This window comes from Hemitrygon akajei, chromosome 32, assembly GCF_048418815.1.
Source record: "Hemitrygon akajei chromosome 32, sHemAka1.3, whole genome shotgun sequence".
NCBI classification, from domain to species: domain Eukaryota; kingdom Metazoa; phylum Chordata; class Chondrichthyes; order Myliobatiformes; family Dasyatidae; genus Hemitrygon; species Hemitrygon akajei.
The window spans coordinates 24806996-24829556 of NC_133155.1; positions in this window are offsets into that span (position 1 = coordinate 24806996).

The following is a 22561-nucleotide window of genomic DNA, read 5'->3' on the forward strand; positions in this document are numbered from 1 at the left end:
CCAAAATTACTGAAAATTGCAAAAAAAAAAGAAAAAATTAGGTTTTAGTTCTCCTGCGGTTCATGGGCCATTCAGAAATACAGTTTGATGAGGGGAAGAAGCAATTTCTGACTCATTGAGTGTGTCTTCAGGCTCTTGTATTGTAGTAAGAAGAAATTCTGGATGGTGAAGTTCCAATTCTTGAAGGATTGGCTCTTGAAGATGCCTTTGATGGCGGAGAGGCTTATGACCGTGATAAAGAGGGCTGTGTCTACAACCCTCTGCAGTCTTTTGAAATCCCATGCATTAGAACCTTTAACAAGGTCCCACATGGGAGGTTGGTCGAGAGGGTTGGCATTCAGGATGAGGTGGTAAGTTGGACTAGACATTGGCTTTGCAGGAGAAGTCTGAGAGTGGTAGTAGATGGCTGTTTCACAAGAGACTTGTGACAAAAGGTGTGCCGCAGAGATTGTTGTTTGTTTCTCATCTATATCAATGACCCTGATGATAATGTACTAAACTGGTTCAGTAAATTTGCAGATGATTCCAAGATTGGGGACATTGTGAACAGCAAAGAATATTATCAAAACATCCTGTGAGATCTGGACATGCTGGAAAAATAGGCCGAGAAATGGCAGGTGGAATATAATGCAGACAAGTGGAATATTTTGGGTGGACAACCCAGGGTAGGAATTACACAGTGAGTGGTAGAGCACTGAGATGTGCAATAGACCAGAGGGATCTGGGAATATGGATCTGTAATTCTTTGAAAGTGGCGTCACAAGTAGATGAGGTTGTAAAAAGACCACATTGGCCTTCATAAATCAATGTATTGAGTACAGAAGTTAGGACCTTATGTTGAAGTTGTATAAGATGTTGGTGAGACCTAATTTGGGGAATTTTGTTCAGATCAGGTCACCTACCTATAGGAAAGATATCAATAAGACTGAAAAAGTAGAGAGAAAATCTACAAGGATATTGCCAAGAATTGAAGACCTGAGTTATAGGGAAAGGCTGAATAGATTAGGACTTTATTCCCTAGAGCATAGGACAATGAGGGGGAGTGGATTTGATAAAGATAAACACTAAATTATGAGAGTCATTAATAGGGTAAATGCAAGGAGGCTTTTTACCACTGAGGTAGGGTGAGACGAGGACCAAAGATCGTGGATTAAGGGCGAGAGGTGAAATGTTTTAGGGAAGCATGAGGGGGAGCTTCTTCATTCAGAGGGTGGTGAGAGTGTGGAATGAACTGCCGGAGCAAGCGGTGAATCTGGGTTCAATTTCAACATTTAAGAGTTATTTGGATAGGTACATTCATGGGAGGTGTATGCAGAGTTATTGTCTGGGTGCAGGTCAGTGGGACCAAGCAGATTGATAGTTCAGCATAGACTAGATTGGCTGAAAAATATCCTTCTGTGCCGACATGTTCTATGATTCTTTGACCGAAGAAGTGAATGGAACAATGTAGCATTTTCTCACTTAATTTCAGAAAAGTTATTATAATTCCTGTCAGAAGTGCCAAAGGAAAACTATGTTTTAGTATTTCTGAAATTGCCTCTTAAAGGGACAGTGAGGCTGCATCTCAACAGAGGTTTAAATCAATAAAGGTCTTAGCAGAGATAACCTTGGCAGGTACTGCTCATGACAGCTTGCACTGGTGTTTGTCAGCAGATTAAATTATATAGCATGGATCAAATCTCACATTCTTCCTGATAAATATGGACTTATGGATATATCCATAGAAATGTTTGACTAAAATAAAAAAACAAAACTGGAAATATTAACCAGGCCAGGTGGGACTTGTGGTAAGAGAAACAGAATATTTCAAGTCTATTGCTTTTGATTATAGCTTCTTTTTAACACATATTACTGATTGTGTTAAATTTGGCAGTATTGGAATGTAATGAGTGTATTGCCACTTACTGAGATGTAACCAGGACAGAACTATTGTTAATTACTATCAAGTGAATGTGATTGAATTTGAATCAATCCAAAATAAGGGTTTGTGAGAAGGGAAGCAGATGGAGTTTTCATTACCACTTTATCATTTTTTTCTACTAAGTTTCTTCCATGTGCACAATTATATTATTTATCTCCATGCTTTAAGATGTTGGCACAGCTCAATGGTGCCTTTCAAGTTTTGATTAAATGTCTTCATTTATTCATGAAGAGTAGGAGTTGTAAATTATACGAATTGTCGTAGGTGTCTGCGAATTAGCCAACCAGGGAATAATTTGTTGATGAAAATAGTGAAGCTGTGATAACCGATTCAGTGAACTAGTGTACTACCTTCTTTCCAGCTCCATTTCATTATGAACACAACCCTGATTACATTGTTCATTGATGTTAGGGTCAACGCTTCATCTGATTTTTGAATTCCTGCATTGCTATTATGCAAATTGAAACACATGGCAAAAAGTGTTCTATTTTGAACACAGACTTTTCAAAGGAATATCTGCACTTAGGACAGAGTACAAAGTAGAACTTCTCCATAGTCCCATAGCTTGCTTTATTTTTTAAGATTTTTATTTAGAGGTACAGCACCACAACAAGGCCTTCTGGTCCAACAAAGCCCATGCTGCCCGATCAGACCCATGTGACTAGTTGACCTAGGAATCTGTTTATCGTACCTGGAGCACCTGGAGGAAACCCACTTCAATCACGGGGAGAGGTTCCAAATTCCTTGCAGACAGAGCGGCAAATTGGACCTGAGTCGCTGGTGCTGCAACAAAGTTACGCTCGCTGCCACGCTACCATGTCGCCCTTATAAATGCAAGAAGGTTAGATCAAGGGATATGGCTCCTCCTCCTAAAACTACGGTCAACAATCAAAGTAAACTTGTGGAAAAAGTAGATCAGAATGTATGGAGAATAGGTTCATTTGTTGCAATGGATGAAACACAGAGAATACAAGACATGACATCAAGCCAGGCCAAGAACACAGGCATCTAAGGAGAAAACTATTCTGAAATGCTAAAATTCTAGACTTCAATAATTATATAATATCAGAGAAGTACTAACATTTTGAATGGCTGTTGCATTTTGGGTGAATATTTGCTGAATGAACATTTTTTTCTCCAAGAGGACTACAATCTTCTAGGGTTTGGAGGCTTGCATGCCTCAATGAACAGGAGAACTGTGTTGGCTGGAGTCAGGGCCTTGTGCTTTGACTCTCGGTAACCATTGCCAAATAGGTCAAAGGGTAGAGGCCAGACTAAGAGTGGTCAACCGGTCCTCCAGGTTTGGAGGTTTGGCTCAGGGCTAATAACCCTGACTAGTCAAAAAACATTGTTATGGAAACAACAATGAAGAATCCCATTTCTGTGTGCAATGGCATTCTTGAGTCTCCACCCAGGATTTGCATGACTGACAGTTTAGAAGAAGAGAAGACTGAGAGGAAGCTACTGACAGGATGAAAGAAGCCCGGAACACTGCCAAGATCAAGATCAAAATCATTTTTTTTGGAACGTATGAACCATGTACAACATTGGCAAGCCAGACAACCTTGCCGAACTGTCATCAGTCCACACACTGAGCTTCCAGAAGATCCTTCGTATTTTCCAGCCAAGGAAGATCTCCAATCACACCCTATTCCTTCAGTGCCACCAAGAGGACATGACCACAATCGTCATGAGGAAATGTCGGTGATGTTTCGGGCATGTGATGTGAAGAGAGGCCAACTCCATTATCAAGACAGCAGTTCATTGGACACCTGAAGGGCAGAGGAACCTTGGGAGACCAAAGCCAATGTGGCGCCATATTGGAACGGAGAAATGAGGACCTTAAACCACACCTGTGGCACAATAAAGAAGATGGCTAAGTGCAAAATGTGATGGAGGACTTTCATTGCTGCCCCAAACGAATACGGCATAAGAGGCATTAAATGATGATGGACATATTTTGGATCATTAGTATTCTGTTACTGAATTTTTTAACTTTAATATTTCCTTACTCTATCCAAAATTAACAATTACAGAATTTCCTTTGAATTTTCAGCAATTAATTCAATTCTCCCAGTAACTCATTTGAAAATGTATTTAATTGTAAGCCATTCAGCTTACAATTCAACCACCAGGGGCAAGATATGTTAAAGTGCTGGGGTTAGGAATGAGCTTAAGTTACCATTCAATGTATTTTAGTAAACTATTTAAGAACTTTTTAAAAGCTATTTATTAATGTTTTTTTCAGAGGGTGATTTTAGATGCATATCATATTTATACTGAGTTAAGTATTGTATGTAATTAGTTTTGCTACAATAAGTGTATGGGACACTAGAAAAAATGTTGAATTTCCCCATGAGGATGAATAAAGTATCTATCTATCTATCTATCTAATTTCAAAATACGTCATATTTTTTTGAACAAAATACAGTGCACTGTTCACTGTTCCATTTAACTTTACTATAATCTAGTAAAGTTTATAGTAGATTATTAACTCTTTCTGAAAGCATATCAATTAATCAAAGCATTTTGTCTAAATGACTTCCGAGGTTTACTTGAAGATTAATTAGCAGTCCGAAGCCAAATGCTGTAGCACTTAAAAAATCCTGAATTTGTGTTCTGTCTTTGAGATCTCCATCGATGTTGTGTCCTAGCTGTCTAGATAGGCAAGCCTGGGCAGTACGATAGAGAGCAAGCTATTGTCCACGTAGCAAGCTCCCCCTCTCCATGCATCAGGTGAACCCAAAACGATGCCAGAGACCTATATAGCAGCATCACAGGAGTTGCCAGTCAGCGTTGAACTCAATGTAGGACTGCCTTTAGGACTCCAGCTCCAGAGTTTTTCCTTGGCACTGACTCTCGAAGCCTTCCTCCATGAGTGGGTGTATCTGCAAGGACAACAGAGGTTTGAAATCAGAGTTTTCCTTCTCCAAGGTGAGCTGACAAGCCCCATCTATCCAAAGTGACTGGTTTCAAGGTGCTAGTAACCCATCTTTACCCCTTCTCCTGTCAGTAGAAACAGTTTTGCTGGGCTTAGCAGCTAAGCCACACATGAAGATCAGGAGCTGGACTTACTGATCCGCGGCTATTTGAGGTGCATGCCATTGGGAGCATTTACCAGGTAGTGGGAATTTGTACACATTACCACCCCTGGCTTTAACAACCTTAAGGAACCAAAAAACAATGTTCTGCCTAAAAGGGGTTAAATATACTGTTTAGATTTCCAGTCTGCTATGTGATATAAAATGGAAGGCAAAATGGAAGACCGTTCTTTCGAATGATTTAACCCGTCTCTTTTCAGAAACACGTCAGTGTGCAAGACCAATCTCAGATGAATTTAAGGAGCTTGGACTATTTTTTGGAAAGAATTAACAAATTCTGGGAAATTCCTCAACTCTTATCCCAATTTTAATGTCAAACTTGCCATCATTAAAGACAACATTTGAAACTGTTGCACAGAATAATAATGAGCAGATGTTCAGGAATTATCAGGTTTCTGAGTGGCTGTTAATCCTTTGAACATATACAGTTTAATTAGCACTTAAAATAAAGCCCATTTTAACCAGATATTCCAATCTTTTTTGTTGAAACTGAGTGAGGGAGAGCACTTTTTAGCTCTAACTATTTTGGAAATGCTTAAGAGAAAGCAAAGAAATGTCACTTTATGTTGTTTCAAGATATGCACTGGAAGAGTAAATAGAAGTATGTCTACTTGGAGAGATTCTAATTGTCTGCAAGGACGTAGTTAAAATGCTTACTTAATTATTTAATTTAGAGCTACCAGAAGTGTCCATTTTATACTGTATTTTCTCAATATGAATGGAGAACTGTTTATCTGTATAGAATAGATTTGTAATAAGTATTTACCATTAATTGATTATTTAGTAAGTAGGCATTGAAATTTTAGATGACATAGACACCACCATGATGACATAAAACAAGTCAAAAGCATTTTATTTGTAACAAATATTGTCTGATGAGTAGTCAGTTAAACACACAATCAGAAAATGCTTCATTCACTATTGGTTAAAGTTGATCGGCAGGTTAATTACTCCATGGAAACCATATAACAATAAACTCACCTGACTTGACTTGAAGGACAATTAGAGACTAGAAATAATTGTTGGAACCCACATACCATGAATTAATAAATTAAACAAAATATTATTTAAAATTATATTTGCAGCTTCAGTGATTAAATCCCACATGTTCAGTTTTACTAAAGGCATTTAAGTGTTTCTTAAAAATAGGCGAACATTCCAACAACTTCAGATTCATTACTGTATTCTTTTTTATTAAAATTAGACAATGAGATTTCAAGTCAAGTCACTTTTATTGTCATTTCAACCATAACTGCTGGAACAGTACACAGTAAAAACGAAACAACATTCCTCCAGGACCATGGTGTTATATGAAACAACACAAAACTACTCTAGACTTCAGACCTATATGGGACTACATAAAGTGCACAAAACAGTGCAAGACAGTGCAATAATTAATAAATGAGACAATAGGCACAGTAAAGGGCAAATTACAATATAATAATAAGTGACGTAAATATAAATGTAAACAATGTAAACAATGTTTTAACAGGAATTGAGAAAGAAATAAGCAAAGATTGCAAAGGGAGTGGAGTGGTGTTCAGTTGAATGCGTGTGTGTGTGTAGGTTGATGTCAGACTAGACTCTGGGAATTGAGGAGTCTAATGGCATGGGGGAAGAAACTGTTACATATTCATTTACCTTTCCTTTACCTTTCGAGGCATTCATTTACCTTTCTGACTTAAAATGACAATTATCAAAAAGAACTCTCATTAAAATAAGATATTACAGACCAATGCAATTATTGGGAATATTTCTGTCTATGTATTGTCTGCTCAGGAGACTATTAGTTCCTTAGGGAGTGGAATTTTTACTGTGTTTAAATGACTGTTCACACTATGTGTACTGACTTGGCACTGTAATTTGAGCTTTATGAGTTAACAGGGACTTTCAAGATGCCAGCAGTATTATAAAATTAAAACTGAGCTGAATACAGTGTGGTGTCAGGCTTCTCGCCTGAATTATTTATGGTGTGATATCCATGTTGAGAAAATCCAAGCATGCCCACATGGACACGATTAGAACGTAGCTAATTTAATCTCCATGTAGCAATCCCTTCATATCACTACCTACTCAAACTGAAACCTCACAAAAAAGGAAAAACAGCTACTAATCTAGGTCACTGAATCTCACCGTCCACATTCTCCACCAACTTGCCTTCATGGCACTTGTACACTGTAATTGTTTGGCCTTTATATCTATGATTAATTACAGAATCACTGCCAGGCACAATGTAAATCAATGGCTGTTTGCTTTTCCATTTAGCTTTATAATTACTTGAGTGCTTTCTTGAACAAAGTTTATTCCCTAAATCTGCTCGGCATCGCAGAAGACAGCATGATTACCTCATACAGTGGCGCTGGGAAGTTTGTGAACCCTGTAGAATTTTCTCCATTACTGCATAAATGTAACTTAAAATGTGATCAGATCCTCATGTAAGTCTGAAAACTAGATAAGGAGAATCCAATTAAATAAATAACACAACAAATTATGTGTTCATTTATTTATTGAGAAAAATAATCCAATATTACATGTATTTGTTGGAAGAAGTATGTGAACCTCTGGGGTAATGCCTTCTACAAAAGCTATTTGGAGTTTCGTGTTCCAATCTATGAGGTAAGATTGGAGGTGGGGGTTGTAGTGGTGCTCTGCTCTACAAAAAAGACAGGTTACTGACAGAGTCTGCTCTTCTCAAGAAAGATCTGTTGCCTTAATCAAAAAAACTTTTAGAGGACCTTAGAAGAAGAATTGTAGGGATGCATGAAGCAGGAAAAGGCTACAAAAGCATTTCTAAAGTCTTGACTGTTCATCAGTCTACAATAAGAGAAATTATTTACAAATGGAAGAAACTCAATACTGTTGCTACTCTCCCTGGGAGTGGGCATTCTGCAAGGATCACACCAAGAGCACAACGTGCAGTGCTGAAGGAGGTGTAAATGAAGCCAAGGGTAACAGCAAAAGACCTGTAGAAATCTTTAGAACTTGCTAAAGTCTCTGCTCGTGTCCACCATACGAAAAACACTGAACAAGAGTGGTGTTCATGGAAGGCCAACATGGAGAAAACCACTGCTCTCCAAAAAGACTTTGCTGCATGACTCAAGTTTGCAAAAGACCAGCTGGCTGTTCCACAACACTTCTGGGACAATGTTCTGTGGATAGATGAGACAAAATTTGAACTTTTTGGAGGAAAGGCACATTGCTATGTTTAGAGGAAAAAGGTCACTGCACACCAACACCAAAACCTCATTCCAACTGTGAAGCAGGGTAGAAAGAGTATTATGCTTTGGGGTGGCTTTGTTGCTTCAGGGCCTGGACTGCTCGCAATCGTTGAAAGAACAATGAATTCAAAATCTTATCAAGACATTTTACAGGAGAATGTCAGGATAGCAGCCCATCACCCGAAGCTTAATAGAAGTTGAATAATGCAACAAGACAATGATCTGAAAGACAAGAGTAAACCAATAACAGAATGGTTTAAAAGGAAGAAAAATCATGTTTTGGAATGGCTGAGTCAAAGTCCTGACCTTAATCCTATAGAAATGTTGTGGAAGGACCTGGAGCAAGTAGTTCATGCAAGGGAACCTACCAGCATCCCAGAGTTGAAGCAGTTATGTAAGGTGGAATTCTTGAAGTTCCTCCAAGCTGATGAGCAGGACTGATCAACAGTTACTGGAAATGTTTGTTGAAAGTTATTGCTGTACAAGGGAGTCACTCCAGTTACTGAAAGCCAAGGTTCACATACTTTTTCCAACAAATACATGAAATATTGGATCATTTTTCTCAATAAATAAATGAACAATTACAACATTTTTTGAGTTATTTATCTTTGGGGGTTCTCTTTATCTAGTTTTAGGACTCACATGAAGATCTGATCACATTTTGGGTCATATTTATGCAGAAATATAGAAAATTCTACGGGGCTCACAAACTTCCTAGCACTACGGTAGGCGTATTCATGAGCTCATGGCAATTTTTTAAAAGTGCTTTATTCTGCGAGAGTAGGGTTTCTATGACATGCTTCCATTTTTGTTACTGCCTTGCCTTTAAATCAAATTCAAGTTCAAAGAATCAAGTTTAATTACCTTTCAACCGTACATGAATGAACAAAACTATGTTTCTCAGGGGCCAAGATGCAAAACATACACAGCATAAGAATCAAAATAGTCACATAAAAACACACGTGTATATATATATACACATACAGAATATGTATATATGGTTATAATGGTTCTTCTTGCCTTCTTGCTTCTTTAATTTTCTTCATTCTATACACTGCTTTCACACTCACCACAAGGTACCATTCTTCATCCGGAATAGGTTAACACTCTTGAATTTAAGATTCATTTACCATGAATACCCTCCTGGACCCATTAAAACTATGATATTATTGTGAGGAAATATCCTGTGTTTGCTTACTGCTTTGTGCAGGATGTTGGTGAAGATTATTGATCATCAGATTGCTCAGTCATCAGATTGACAAATGTACCTGTATCATCCAGTACATTGATTCACAAATTCCAGTGTACATCTTTACAAATACTCTGTGGAATATTGTGAACTGCTGCTGATCTCTGTGTTGTTATCAACACCAGGTACATTATGATCAGTTCTGATGCATTCACTTTGCCGAATTCAAAGGAAAGGTTGTGTTTTATGCGTGACATACTCTGTTTGTTACTTACAGAAAGTTTTGCCTGCAAAGTCTGTGCTGATCATCAAGCACTCATTTACACTAATCCCAGTGTTGGCGCATGGCCAAGTGGTTAAGGCATTCATCTAGTGATCTGAAGGTCACTAGTTCGAGCCTTGGCTGAGGCTGCCTGTGTGTCCTTGAACAAGGCACTTAACCAGACATTGCTCTGTGATGACACCGGTGCCAAGCTGCATGGGTCCTAATGCCCTTCCCTTGGACAACATCGGTGGTGTGGAGAGGGGAGACTTGCAGAATGGGCAACTGCCGGTCTTCCATGCAACCTTGCCCAGATTTGCGCCTGGAAACTTTCCAAGGCGCAAATCCATTGTCTATCAAGACTAACGGAGGCCTACACAGACACTCATCCCTGCAATGCCTACAAACCCCTTCAGATTCAATATGCTCATCGACAACTAAAGGCAATTTACAAAAGACAATTAGATTGTCAACTCACACATATTTGGGCTGTGGCAGGAAACTGAGAACCTTAAAGAAACCCACATAGTCACAAGAAGAATATGCAAACCCTACACTTACAGCACAGATTATTACTATTCCCTGGTCAGTGGAGCTGTGAGGCAACACCGTGCCAACCTCTCATGTACCATTAGTTGTTACATCTCCTGATTTTCCATTATTTTAATTCAAGTTATGTGTATATTCTTAATCTTAATATCTCTCCATTTGATAGATTCTGGTGCATTTAACCCAATATAGGGAGAATGTGTAACAGAGAAATTAGTGGGGAATACATTGCTCTGTGAGCTGCTGTAGACTTGATGGCCCAAAATGGTGTTCTGTTATCTCTTAAGGACAATATGATTTTTGATGGACTGATATAACTGATATTATCCAATAGCCTTTTATTGATTTTGCATGTTCTTCATCTAACATAAGGGCATTGAAGCTGCTGACAGTGATCTAGGAATAATGGTGCATAGTTCCCTAAAGGTGGAATCTCATGTGGATAGGGTGGTGAAGAAAGCTTTTGGTATGTTAGCCTTTATAAATCAGAGCATTGAGTATAGGAGTTGGGATGTAATGTTAAAATTGTACAAGGCATTGGTAAGGTTGAATTTGGAGTATTGTGTACAGTTCTGGTCACCGAATTATAGGAAAGATGTCAATGAAATAGAGAGAGTACAGAGAAGATTTACTAGAATGTTAACTGGGTTTCAGCACCTAAGTTACAGGGAAAGGTTGAACAAGTTAGGTCTTTATTCTTTGGAGCGTAGAAGGTTGATGGGGGGACTTGATAGAGGTATTTAAAATTATGAGGAGGATAGATAGAGTTGACGTGGATAGGCTTTTTCCATTGAGAGTAAGGGAGATTCAAACAAGAGGACATGGGTTGAGAGTTAGGGGGCAAAAGTTTAAGGGTAACATGAGGGGGAATTTCTTTACTCAGAGAGTGGTAGCTGTGTGGAACGAGCTTCCAGTAGAAGTGGTAGAGGCGGGTTCGGTATTGTCACTTAAAGTAAAATTGGATAGGTATATGGACAGGAAAGGAATGGAGGGTTATGGGCTGAGTGTGGGTCAGTGGGACTAGGTGAGAGTAAGCGTTCGGCATGGACTAGAAGGGCCAAGATGGCCTGTTTCCGTTCTGTAATTGTTATTTGGTTATACGGTTATAATTCCAACAACTTTTTCACGTATTTCTCCTCCTGAGTAAATGATGGTATATCCCTCTGAGCTTGTTTTACCAGCTCCTTTCCACCTTATCTCACATATTCCCAAGATGTTGATTTTTAATCTTTCCATTTCCTGTTTGATGTTGTCTAGTTTACCAGGTTGGTTAAGGGTTCTTACATTCCATGTTGCTAGTCTGATTTTCTTTGCTTCTAATCTGTCGACAGTCGCTGGGTAACGGTCGAGGTTCACCTGTGGTGCATGAGATCCTCTACCGGATGAGGCTCCTTCGGTGAAGGCTCCATTCACATCTTTGAACTAAGACCATAGTTGATTTGAGTTCATGATTGTACAAGGGAGGAATACTGAAGTAGTTTCCCGTTGCCTTCTTCAGTTGCAGTGTCCTTACTGGACGGGTAACCCTGGCCATTGATCAGCAGATTCATCTGCCCAGCGTCTTTAGTTTTACAACCGAAAATTCCGATTTCTAGAACCTGCTTGTAAAAACTCTCCACCACCTGCAAACCATGGCTCCACGTGATCCTGACTGGGAGGCTAAACAGGTACTACACCTTGCCCAAGGTGATCTGTAGGCTATCGGAAGGAAAGAGCGCCGTACTACTCCTTTTGCTAAGCAGAATCAATAAAAGGCTATTGGACAATATCAGATCGAATGTTACTTGTGAAACTACATGTAAAACCTTTTGACATTAGTATCATTGAAGTTCATGCCCCAACAGCAGACAGTAGTGAAAAAACATTGATCAATTCTATGACGTGCTAGAAACAGCATTAAGACAATGTAAAAGCTCAGAAAATGCCATTATTCAAGGTGACTTCAACGCAAAAGTAGGCAAGACCAGGGACGAGGACAATATTGGGCATTACGGCATAGGTGAGGGAAATGAGAGAGGTAAACGGCTAGCTATATGAGTCACAGAAGAAGATTATATAATTGGTAATACCATTTTCAAGCAACACCTGAGAAAACTATGGACATGGAAGACCCCGGGGATAACACCAGAAACCAGACTGATTACGTGCTTATATGGTTGTCTCTTGGGGTCCGAGGAAGACTACATTGTGCAGGCTGGCAGTGTTTTTTACGAGGTCTAGTTGTGAGCTCGACATCAACCTGGCACGGATGGAGAGCGTGCTCAGGGGCGGCCTGTCACTCGATTGAACTCGGGAACCTCCAATGTAACCGGTGCGTGAAAGATATTAAAGTGGAAAAGCCTTGCACAGAGACAATCCCACTCTCTCAGCCTCAGGAGTCAGGATTGTGGCATGAAGAATCGTTATGTCTGGCAGCTTCCTTGGCTGCATTGGATGGTCGTGTCTTCTTAAGTGCTCTGTTGCGCCCTACGCACTCCACAATGCGCTGCCTTAACGCCTTCTCAGCCGTTGAACTCCCCAGGGTTTTCTCTGCCTGATCCACTGAAGCAGCCTTCGCATTCTGGGATGAGCAAATTCCTATCTCACCAAGGGTTTCAGACCCATTGGCTACCCTCACCTGGTTTAGCCAGCCTGTCAAAGCCATTGCCCGGCATGTGGGCGCTGTCGCGTGCAAACAGCCACGAGGAGCCACAGGTGAGAGCTGGGCATTTGTGGGGACCAATAGATGATGAGCCACTCCAAGGAGCGCGACAAGCCCCCCATCTAGAGGTGCAACCTCTCCTATGCACCCCATGCACCACAGTGGTTATAAGGAGAAGGTTTAGAAATGCTCTGAAAACATGCAAAGCATATCCGGGTGCAGACTGCTACAGTGATCACATACCAATAATCCGTGTGATGTCCCTGAGACTCAGAAAACTTAAAAGACCAAGAGTAGAGCCAAAGCTGAATTTGGGGCTTTTGAGAAAAGACCATGACATCAAAAATGAATTCCAAATAGCAGTGAAGAACAAATTCCAGGCTCTACAAAACATCACTATTATAGAACAGCGATGGGAAAACCTCAGAGACAGCATAACACAAGCAGCACAAGAGATGATTCCCAAACAACAGAAAAAAGCTAAAAAGAAATGGATGACAGAAGAAATTCTGAATCTTTTGGAACAAAGAAGAAAACGTAATGAAAACGAAGAAGCCTACATATCCTTGCATGCACAGAGAACAACCGAGTGCAAGGAAGCAAAAGAAAAGTGGCTTAAGGACAAATGTGAATTAATAGAACAATCACAGAAGACTAACAACAGCAAATGTATGCACGACGAGATCACAGAGGTCACAAATCGGAAGAAAAGCGGGGCAACAACAGGATGTATAAAAGCAAGAGACGGATCTACAATTATGGAAAAAGGAAAATAATGCAAAGCTGGTCAGAATATATCAAAGACCTATGCAATGACTAAGACCCAGAGGACAACTTTGATATTGGCAACAACAACGAGGGTCCAGCAATACTGAAAGAAGAAGTTGAACATGCTATGAAGAAAATGCGAAAGGGGAAATCATCAGGGCCAGATAACATTCCAGTTGAGCTGTATGAAGCGCTAGAAGATTTCGGTGTAGAGAAATTAACAATCTTATTGAATAGAATATACAACAGCGACAAAGTACCAGAAGATCTTTTAAAGACAGTATTCATTGCACTGCCAAAGAAACCAGGTGCAACAGAGTGTGGACAACACAGAACAATTAGTTTAATGAGCCACCTCACAAAAGTTCTATCTAGAATCATCATGCTCAGAATAAGAAACAAAATTAAAGCAGAGATCAGTGAAGAACAGTGCGGCTTTGTCGGAGGCAACGGAACATCAAACGCAACTTACATTATCAAGAATATTATTGAAAGGTCAATAAAAGTGCAACAAGACCTATACTTCTGTTTCAGTGACTACACAAAAGTCTTTGACACAGTGAAACACCAAGTCATCATGAAAATGCTTGAAGATATTAATATCGACGGAGAAGGTCTAAGAATAATCAGGAATCTCTATTGGCAACAAAGTGCAGCCACATGGATAGACGAAGAGATTGGTGAATATCAGCCAATAAAGCGAGGAGTCAGACAGGGTTGTGTTCTATCACCAGACCTGTTCTCCCTGTACAGTGAAAACATCATGAGAACCATACAAGACCTGCCTGGAATAAGTACAGGAGGATACAATATCAATAACCTCTGCTACGCGGATGATACAGTACTGATAGCAAAGAGTGAAGTAAATTTACAGAAACTAGTATCTACCATCAACACAGAGAGCGAAAGACTTGGCCTAACCTTAAACAAAAAGAAAACTGAAGTAATAGTGATATCAAAGAAACCTGATATCCCAAACTGTAGAATCATATTGGAAAATGAAATCCTGAAACAAGTTCACAACTTCAAGTACTTTGGCTCATGGGTAACATCCGATGGCAAATGTGAAACAGACATAAAAGCAAGAATAGCAATGGCAAGAACGACATTTACGGAAATGAGAAACATCCTAATGAACAAGAAAATAGCAATTGACATCCACCTTAGAACTCTCAGCTGCTACATTTTTCCTATATTGATGTATGGCTGCGAGTCATGGACCATCACAAATGCAATGGAAAAAAAGAATCAAGCAGCAGAGACGTGGTTCCCAAGAAGAATGCTATGCATATCATATACAGACAGTTCTACAGAGAATGAAAACAAAATGTTCATTACTTAAAGAAATCAGAAAACAGCAATCAAAGTTCTTTGGACGCATCATGCGAAGGGAGACGTTAGAACATTTAGTTACAACTGGAAAGCTGGAAGGAGAAAGAAGCAGAGGCAGACAGAGAATGAGAATGCTAGATGGATTAACATCATGGTTAGAAACAGGGGAGGTGACAACTACAATTCGAAGGGTCAGGGACTGTGATGGATGGAGAGACATAATTGCCCATGCCAAACAGCAAGGCACCTGAATGAATGATGAATGATATAACTGATTTGAAGTCACTGAATTTTTTTTTACTTTTGAACCACTTTAACTGTGGGGTGGCTTGGTAGTGCAATGGTTAGCACAACACTTTATCATACCAGCAACCTGGGTTCAATCCCTGCTGCTGTCTGTAAGGCCTGTAAAGTGTTTGTACATTCTCCCCGTAACCACATGGGTTTCCTGCAGGTGCTCCAGTTTCCTCTCACAGACAAAGACGTACCAGTTGGTAGGTTAATTGGTCATTGTAAATTGTCCTGTGATTAAATCGGGGGATTGCTGGGCAGGGTGACTCGAAGAGTCAGAAGGTCTATTCCATGCAGTATCTCAATAAATAAATTAAAACCTACATGCACTTCTGTCAAGTAAAGACATGAATTCGGGACTGCTCTTCAGAACAAATTCTCCATTCTGGTTGCTTCACAGAAAGCAAATTGTATAAGAACGCAACACACAAACCCTTGGGCCCAGGTATTTCAATGTATCAAATATGATGGTTGAGAGAAGGTATACTTCATTTTTTAATAAGTAGTTTAAAAGGCCAATGGGCAGTTGGAACTTTGGTTAACTCTCCCAAATGCTTGGATTCATTCTCTCAGATATTCTGTAAACCTAGCTTTTAAGAGTATTTTTTTCTCTTGAGGTAAGGAGGCAAAGATGTTAATTGAAAGTTATCGATTAAACATTCCTAACAACAATTTTCTGCTTTTAATAGAAGTGCAGATTAAAACCAGTCTGATTTTATTTTGGTGAATTACACCTAGATGCTTAATCAAATTCACAGGAGGAAATAAATTTGAAGAATTTATTCTACCAGCTGGTGTAATTTTCCTCTTTTTATTTCAAAGTTCAAAGTAAATTTATTATCAAAGAACATGAACGTCACCATATGTTGAGATTCATATTCTGGCAGGCATTCTCAGTAGGACAGAGAAATACAATATTACATTGTGATCCGAATGAACTTGATACCCACATGACGACGGCAAGAGAAGATGGAATGGTATCAACCACTGTATTTATTGTGCTTTTGACGCACAGATATGTCAGACTCTGCTCTTTTGAGTATCCATCATTTCTATCTGATACCCCTGAAATGATTGCATGCAAGTCCTGATAATTCAGTCTAATTCTCAATGGGGTCAAGCAAGGCAATATTATCGTCCCCAAACTCTTCCTCGTCATTCTCACTGCAAAACTGTACATTCCTGAGTAAGTTAAAAGAACAAATGGGAAATTGTTCAGATCTACGTCATTCGGATCACTCCAACCTCACTCTTCAAGTTGTAGTATACAGGTCACTCCTATAGATACTGAAACACATTCATGAAAATGTTTGAAAGAAAGAGCATTATTCTGAACATGCACAAAACCTAGGTCCAACTCCCTTCATTACTTTGACTATAACACTAACTCCCCACAATAAAGTCCACATTGGGTCTCTAGAAGACATGACTCACCTTCAATATCTTGGAAATTACATCTCAGAGAAGGCAGATATCAATGATGAAATGCACCATGGTTTCAGTATACCAGCACATTAAAAAAAAATGTGTTTGAAAAGAAAATCTCCCACCCAATACAAACTCATAGACAAGTAAGACATAGGTAATCTCTGCTCTCTCCCCCCTCCATGAGATATTGGTAACTTACAAAAGGTAACTCAAAATATTGAAGATGTACCACCAACATTGTCTATGAAAGACCTTTCAAATCCATCAGAAAGGTGAACGAATTAAGACCATGGAAATCATAACAACTGCAGATGCTGGAAATCTGGAAAGAAAAAATAAAATGCTGGAATCAGGCAGCGTCTGTGGAAAAAGAAAGCAGAAGTAACCTTTTAAGCCAAAGATACTTTGTCACGTTGTTCTTACCTCCAAAGGAAGCATTTTATATTACTTTGTGATAATTCTGTCACAGTCTTCTCCTTCACTAAGTTGGAAGAAAACAAATGTATATACATGGATTGATAGTGTGGCTTCGAAAGGTAAAACTTTCAATACAACCCAGTGTCACCCAAAGCTTGTTATACAAATCTATACCGCACTTGATCTCTTTTGAAAGCAACAAGTAAGCACTCTCAGAAACCAGTCACCTGTTCAACTGAAAACAAGGTGTATCTATGTAGCTATACATAAGGAGTTATTTGTCAATTTATCATTTCCTTCAGTCAATTATAAAAACGTAAACTAAAATCACCAATAGAGAAGTTGTTCTGTGCTGAAAAGAAAGTATGCCAACAAAAAAACTTAGCATCTCTTGAAAGATGAAAGAATCAAATGCCATTTTCCACTTGTACTTTTAAGTCTTTTCAACTTTAAAACGAACAATATTTTTTATCATTAGTTATTGCATTTTCTAATAACACAGAATTAATGAGAAAATCATCAGCACACTTCAAAAATTCATCAGGATACAAACACAGTATATGCGAGTAGCAAGGTGATACTAGTTATACACCATAGCTCCAGCACCATCCACAACCCCAGTTTCCACATTATAGGAAGGGTGCAATTGCACTGCAGAGGTTGAAGAGGAGGTTTACAAGGATGTTGCAGGACTGAAAAAAATTTAGCTATAAGGGACAATTAGTTTAGGGGACAGAGGAGGAAGATGAGAGTGCATCTGAGGTTTAAATAAATAGAAAGGAACAGTTTCCCTTTACGAAGTTGTCAAAAGCCAAGTGGCATAGATCTAAGGTAATTCATTTAAAAAGTTTAGAGAGGAGATGAGGATTCTTTTCTCATCCAGTGGGTCTGGAACTCAATGCTTAAAAGGGTGGTAGAGGTAGAAACACTCACCATGTTTAAACAATGCTGAATGTGCACTTGAGAAGACAAATAGTAGATTATTTACAACTATCTAAGATGGGCTGAATGGACTCTTTTTTTCCTATGATTGTACTATTTCTATGGTAAAAATGTTATGGAATTCCTGCTGTGTGACAAGAGAAATGACTCAGAACTATCCTGTTCCCTTATGCTTTACCTCAAAACTTCATTGAATGTTTCTTTTCCATCCATTGAAGAATTTATAATTATTACGCCTTACTCGTAAAAAGAGTAGTAATGGAGCAGATTAAATAAAAAGAGACAAGACTGGATTGTGGTGATGACAAGTCAATTGATTTGTAAGGATCCCCAAGTACCCTTGTCTAGCTCAGTGCTTGATGAATGTTCAAGCTGAATGAAAACAAAATCACATATTTTCAATGGAATTTCACAGATCAATGAAATATCATTGAAATATGGAATATTTGTACAGGATCTGAAATATAAAGGTGGTGTTAGTGATTCTTCGCCCAAGAGGTTGTAAAAGTTCTGCTTTGAAGTATATTCAAGTCAGAGATGGATAGGGTTTTAGATATTTAGAAACCAAGGAATATGGAGTAGGGGAGGGGGGAGAAAGGCAATGAGGTGAAAGAAGTGCCAAGGTCTTACTGAAGGTGGCGCAGTAACTGGAGGCTGAAATGCTTACACGAACAAGGAGAAAATCTGCAGATGCTGGAAATCTGAGCAACACAATCCAGCTGAAGGGTTTTGGCCCAAAACGTCGACTGCTCTGTTATCCACAGATGCTGCCTGGCCTGCTGAGTTCCTCAAGCAATTTGTGTGTGTTGCTGAAAAGCTTACTCCTGCTTTTATTTCTTATGTTCTGATTGCCTTTATTGCTATTCAATTGAAAAACTGCTTTGAAAGGCTTTTATTGATTTACACACCATGTTTAGTAATTCCCTACCAGCTTATAGTTACAAATAATCCATATCAGTCCCTTTAACTTAAGATATTTTTCTTAACTTTTGGTAAACTTTTTTTAATTCATATAATAACTATATAATGCTTCCATATATTTGCAAATGTTGATTCTAGTAATGAATTTTGAAAGTAAAGAAAGATAAAGTTTTCCTGTAACATTCTAAGGACTGCTTGCAGGGAATTTTTGGACTTTTTAGTTCATTACTCAACCAAAAATTGATTCTAAAATCTCTAAAATTCTGATATTGATACACAGAAAATACAATTAATAAACCAGTAATAGCACAGAGTTGCAAAAACGCTGATTAAAATGTTTAACTTCACATGATAGCAAACAAGAGTCTGCAACATATTGAGTTAGCTCGGTGAACTGAACAGAGGGCGCCTATCACAATAACAGCAAGCACAAAGGCTTTATATAACAGAAATCTGAACAAAAGGAATGCTGAAACTTCATGAATATTAAAAGTCACAAAAATTTCACACGTTCACACATACACTTCAACACAAACTGCAATTTGCTTATATCAGCTTCAGTGTAAATTTTAACATTAATTCACACAATATTTTAATCAATTTCTCTCTTTTGTCTAATTGGACTTAACTGTCATTTCCACCTCAAATTCATCCCAATGGCATTTGTTGTTTTTATGTCATTGCGTTGTCTGTTGGTGTGGACAGCTGCATGGTACAATAACTGTCTGTCCCAATCCCTCATTTTTTCCCATAGGTGCTTCAGCTTGAATATATTTGATCTTTCTCCGTCACCCTGATGTCAATCAAGCATTCCTTTCCTAGAGTCCTGTCAATGACACTAATGATTGGTTCTTACGAGAAATGTTTCCAAAGGTTCCCAGCTTTAATTTACTAGATGATCAAATGCATCAACTCTTGCCCTCCCACCCTTGTATTGAAAATGCATTATAAATGAAACAGGTTGTCTTTCAATTCCTGTCATGATTATTAGTTTATTAATCAACTTGAGGGCACAGTGGCAGAACAAAGCAATGGACCTTAGCGATACTGTAGAGTTAAACAACTCTGTACCATAAGGATAGTTTATGCGTACCAAAAGCAATGTGTCATATGCCTACATTTTATGGTATGTACTTATGGTTGCCCTTACTGAGCACACTCAGTCTACCAGCTCTTTAATTGCTGATCATTTATTCAAATTACATCAAATCAAATGCTGGAATTGTTCAAAGGTCATTATGTCTGCTAACGTGACTGAGTTACATCATTAATATTCATGCATTCACACAATGCCTTGCCAACTAAGTCCCTGGTTCACCATCTATGTTGAAAAACACTTTGCTCTTTATTTCAGAAGATGAGGGAGCAAGAGCACAGTTTAAGATTTACGGGTTTCAACGGATGAAATCTGCAAATTCTGCAAGGTCGTTTATCAGGTGTTGGGATGAGGAACGTTACAAAACCGAAAGGTTATTGGAGGGGAAGAGCAAAGTATTGATGGGTTGTTTTGTGTCTAACTCCACTTTCCGAACCCTCAGCGTCTTCCAGCAAGATAGATCATGAAAGCAGGTGCTTGGGCACACCACTTGGAAGGTTCTTTACATCAATCTGATAGTCCTCATTGCTTAATTATTGCCGGGCTTAATTTTTGCAGATCTCAATACAATAAAACTTGAGCCTTTAACAGAAAGACAACAATAGATTGAGAAAATGGATCACGACCACCTTATTGTGGCCAACAAATGATCAACGATAAATGTTAGTCTTCCAATTAATGCCCTGTCCTGAAAAAATTAATAAATAGTAGAAGATATTATTGGTACAAAAGTACAGGTATGAGTTTCTGCCACATCCTCCCCAATGCCATTAGGCTTTACAATTCAACCGCCAGGACTTAAGAACTTTTTAAAAGCTATTATTAATGCTTTTTGAGATAGTGATTTAGATGCATATCATATTTTTTACTGAGTTAAGTATTGTATGTAATTAGTTTTGCTACAACAAGTGTATGGGACATTGGAAAAAAGTTGAATTTCCCCATGGGGATGAATAAAGTATCTATCTATCTATCTATCAGTACTATATATTGGGAGCTAAATTCAATAAAATGAGTTGAGATGTGGGTGCAGGGGTGAGAAGAGCTTAATATTTCTTTTTAATAAACATTTAGAAAACAAAACTTTTAAATGAAACTACGTGAACAGCAGATCAATTAATATATTTCCAGTTTAAGATAGCACTTCTGAAGGCGTGTGACAGTTTACTGGTAGTTTGAAAGTAAAGAAATTTGATTAAAATCATTACTAATAACAATTTTTTTGAAGTAAATTGTGGTAAACTATCACATAAACAATGAAGAGGCAAGTGAAGGTGAAACAAATTCAAGAGATGTCCCCTGGTGGTGAACAGCAAAATCAATGGTCTAGGAGTTGGAGCTGTGCTGGCTGGTGAATGATTCAGAGAGGAAAAGTGGAGGGAGAGGAGTCCTAATGCCTATCCGAATAACCCAGGTGCAAGGATGGATTGCTCTAAGCACAAAGCACAGAGGTCGTGAACGGCTTCTTCCACAGTGAAAACTAGGCCTGAAGCGAGTCACTGAGTGGCATGTTCTGGGCCCGGAGTGATTCGCCACGGTGAAGCCCAGTTCCTAATGCGAGGTACAATCGGCAATTTGAACAATTTAAACACCTACCCAGATAAACTGGAGGCTCCGCTCTCCGTGTCACTGAGGCTGTGAGGCTGTGAGACTGCCTCCGGCTGTTGTGGTTCAGGCCTGCGAAATTTGTGACGATTTGCCCCCCCTAATATAATGAAATGAATACCGAGGCTTTGGGCCTACTCTGGGCTGCTTTGGGGATTCGGATCTAAGGACTCAGTCTGGTTCAGGGTGTTGTTGTTGTTGCTTGCTTCTACTGTTTGCATGATTTCTGGGTTTTTTTCTTTCTCTGTGCATTTTTATACTTGGTTCTTTCAGGTTCATTTGCTCTGCGGCTGCCAGAAAGCAGATAAATCTCAAGTTTGTATAATCTATACATTCTTTGATCATAAGCGTACTTTGAATTTATGTAAACAAACACCTATAACATGCCTGTAACTAAAAATTACCTTCTTTCCTCACTGCTGCTGATCTCCATTCAATTGAATGGTGATGTTAATCCTGTATCTGAAATAAGCTGGAACAGGATACTTTAACATAAGTATTGGATTGTTGAAACTTTTCACATTGCCACTACTCTCAAGTAGAAAACCAATGCCTAGAAAGCAATTTTGAAAAGCGCTTAGAACAATGAACAGAAATTTCAGGACTTCCGGGAAGATGCAGAAAAGTCTACCATAATTCCCACTGGAAAATGTTGGCAGTTAAGTGGATAAATGTTGATGTTCGCCCACACCCCTCACCAAAATTGTGAACGGACCTGCACGTAGCTCAAAAGAAAAGATGGAACAGAGAAAATAATTCTAGAGCAAGTTAGGACTGGATTCTGTGCAATAAAGCAGGAGGATGTCCACAAGTCCAATATGTTGACTCCACCTGCTCTTCTTTCTGATCGCCAAGGTCCCGAGCATGTCTAGCAAGATCT